Below are 3,561 nucleotides of genomic sequence, written 5' to 3'. Positions count from 1 at the left end.
GGTGTGGATCTTGGCGGAAGGATTGTGCACATGGGTATGTTTCTGGAGGGAGAGATTGGGAACAGTGGGTCTGGTGGGTAGCATGGGTCATCTAGGTGTGGGTTAGGAAGTTGGATGGGGCATCTTGTTGTGGCTCTGGATGGAGGTGGTGGGGGCACATGGGTGTGTTTCTGGAGGGAGAGATGGGGCACAGCGGGTCTGGAGGGTGGCATGGGTCATCTAGGTGTGGGTTGCGAAGTTGGATGGGGCATCTTGGTGTGGCTCTGGGGGGAGGTGGTGGGGGCACATTGGCGTGGATCTGGGCGGAGGGATGGTGCACATGCGTGTTTCTGGAGGGAGGGAGAGATGGGGCACAGTGGGTCTGGAGGGTGGCATGGGTCATCTAGGTGTGTGTTGGGAAGTGGGATGGGGCATCTTGGTGTGGCTCTGGAGGGAGGTGGTGGGGGCACATTGGTGTGGATCTGGAGGGAGGTGGTGGGGGCACATTGGTGTGGATCTGGGTGGAGGGATGGTACACATGGGTGTGTTTCTGGAGGGAGAGATGGGGCACAGTAGGTCTGGACGGTGGCATGGGTCATCTAGGTGTGGGTTGGGAAGTGGGACGGGCATCTTGGTGTGGCTCTGGAGGGAGGTGGTCGGGTCCCATTGGTGTGGCTCTGGAGGGAGGTGGTGGGGGCACATTGGTGTGGGTTTGATGGGAGGGATGGGGACATTGGTCTGGGGAGGGATGACCGCATATTGGTGTGGGTCTGGGCGGATGGGGGCATACTATGATGGGTGGTTTTAGAGGGGGTTGGCTGGGGCTATCTGCATGTGCAGGATCGGCACATGGGCATCTGATGCAAGGGGCATCTTGCTATGTGGAGGGAGGATGGTGCATTATGGTATTGGTCTAGAGGGAGGGATGGGGCATCTTGGTGTGGTTCTGAGAGGAAGGGATGGTGCACATGGGTGTGGGTCTGTAGGGAGGGATGGGGACATTGCTTTGGGTATGAAGGGAGGCACAGGACACATTGATGTGCATCTGGAGGGAGGGATGGGGCACATTGGTGTGGGTCTGGAGGGAAGGATTGGGGCTCATTGGTCGGAGGACGTATAGGGGCATCTTTCTGTTTGGAGGGAGCAGGGGCCATCATGGTATGGGTCTTGAGGAAGGGATTGTGCATCGTGGAGTCTGGATCGGAGGGGCATTGTTGATATGGAATGGGCATATGGTGGGGGCATGTCAGGGAATGGTGGAGCATGTGGGTCAGGGCTGGAGCGCTCTGGTGGGAAGGAAGGGGGCATCTGGGTGTGAATGGAGGGATGGGGTATGTTTGTCTGGAGAGAAGGATGTTGGTTTATTGGAGTGGTGGGAGCATGTGTGTGTCGAAGGGATGGGGTAATCGGGTGTGGGTATAGAGAGAGGGCGAATGGCGCCATCTGAGTGTGGAGGTAGAGATGAAGCATATGGGTGTGGCTCTGAGGGGTGGAGCATCTTGGTGTAGGTATGGAGGGACGGATGTTGGTGTCTTTGTGTGGGTTTGGATGGAGGGATGGTGGCATGTAGGTCAGCAGGGAGGTGGCATTTGAATCTGGAACGTGTTTGGAAGGAGAAATGGGGCATTTGAGTGTGAATGGTTTCTGCTTGTGGGTGGGGGCATTAAGGATCATTAACAGTGGAGCAGCGGGAGGGAGAGTCGTGGGCCCGACCTCGGTTGCATCCCAGACGTGCACACCCACAGCCCGGGGCACCTCTCGCAGAGCGGTCCGGTGCGCGTGGTCAACCAGCCCCCTCTCCTCACTGAGCCCGCATCTGCGCTGGCCGGGGGGCGCACACTCCTCTCTCTGACCTGCCAGCGGCTGGGCATTGGTGGGCACACCCCGGTCACCAGGGAAGCCCTGACTGGGGGCAGCCGGGAGCCGAGGGAAACCTGACTGCTCTCGAGGGGTGCCTCCCCAGGCAGACAGGCACCCGGGCAAGCCAGGCATGAGCCATGGTGCAGCTGGCTCACTTGACGGTGGGCGCCAAGGTTCCAGCCGCCCACATCTGTGTGTGAGCAATGGCCAGGCCCGCTGGCACAGTGGGTGACCTTCCCTATTGCCCAGGTACCTGGAGCTGGGTCCTATGTGGCCGGGCTGGGGTTTGAAGACTCTAGTGGTCCCACCCGACCCCCTGTCTGTGCTGTCTCTGGCCTGCCTCGTTGTCCATCTCCCAGCCCCCCCTCCCAAAAGGGAAGCGGAAGGGGTCGGGGAAGGATGAGTGGATCGGGCCGTGTGGGCAGGTGGCAGAGCGGCCTACCTCTATCACCCTGGGAAGCGCTGTGCTGCTGCAGCTGACGGTCAGGCTGAGCACCTGGATTATTATTTTTTATTTTTTTGAAACCACAATGGTTTCGGCCGAGTTAGACAGGGAGCTGGGCTGTCCAGCCACAGCCAGCGCTGCCTCCCCCAACCTCTCCTGCACCGGCAGGGTCAGGCCGACGTCTAGGACAAAAAAAGTTGCCTGTGGCTCTTGGCGGTGGATCACTCGACTTGTGCATCGATAAAGAATGCAGCTAGCTACGAGAATTAGTGTGAATTGCAGGACACATTGATCAACACTTCGAACGCACCATGTGGCCCTGGGTTTTTCCCGGGACTACGCCTGTCTGAGGGTCGCTTGTACATCAATCGCCTAGTGGTTCACTCCCAGGGGCGTGGCTGGGGCTGTCGCAGGGACCCCATTCCATTCATCCCCCTAAGGTCAGACCCTGATCAGCACCGTCGCTGGATCCTTGGATCTGGCGCACAAGCTCATTGCCGACATGTCCTGGTTTCCCCAGTTTCCCCACCTCATGCTGGTTTCGGGAGGGCCGGGTGGCTGACGCGCCCCGGATGTGGTGGCGGCGGCAGCAGGCTTTAAAAAAGCCTGGCGCACCTTCACCCTACCCCGGGGCACCTGGCCGTGCTGTGTGTGGCTGTCTTTGGTGTCCCATGGCTGCCGGCGCAGGATGACCATGGAGCACGGACCTCGTGACCATGTGGGCTTCGGTCACAGATTGGGACAGAATACACTCGCCTGCGCCAAGGGCTGGGGCAACCCCCCATATGGGCCCGAGGCCAGCTGCCCTGAGCTTTGTGCTCCCCGACCACGGCCTCAGATCAGACATGGTGACCTGCTGAAATTAAGCATATTACTAAGCAGAGGAAAAGGAACTAACCAAGATTCCCTCAGTAACGGCCAGTGAAAAGGGAAGAGCCCAGCGCCGAATCCCAATTAAGCAGCAGGCGTGGGTAATGTGGCATACAGAAGACCGACTCCCCGGCATCACTCAGGGGGCTCAAGTCCTTCTGATCGAGTCTCCCCACGCAGATGGTGTTAGGCCGATAGCGGCCTCTTGCACACCGGGATCAGGTCTTCTTGGAGTCAGGTTACTTGGGGATGCAGCCCAAAGCGTGTGGTAAACTCTGTCTAAGGCTAAATACGGGCGCGAGACTGGTGACCAACAAGTACCGTAAGGGAAAGTTGAAGAAAGTTCAAGAGGGTGTGAAACGGTTGAGCGGTAAACTGGTGGGGTCTGTGCAGTCCACCTACAGGAT

The 3,561-nt window shown here is 58.9% G+C and overlaps 1 pseudogene; it reads left to right on the top strand.

Moving 5' to 3' along the window:
* The first annotated feature begins 2,489 nt into the window (after positions 1-2,489).
* LOC138496188 (5.8S ribosomal RNA) lies at positions 2,490-2,640 on the top strand (annotated as a pseudogene).
* Positions 2,641-3,561: the final 921 nt, after the last annotated feature.

The sequence above is a fragment of the Ambystoma mexicanum genome, chromosome 10, assembly GCF_040938575.1.
Source record: "Ambystoma mexicanum isolate Mex_15411 chromosome 10, UKY_AmexF1_1, whole genome shotgun sequence".
NCBI classification, from domain to species: domain Eukaryota; kingdom Metazoa; phylum Chordata; class Amphibia; order Caudata; family Ambystomatidae; genus Ambystoma; species Ambystoma mexicanum.
This window is presented reverse-complemented; position numbering and strand designations above follow the sequence as displayed.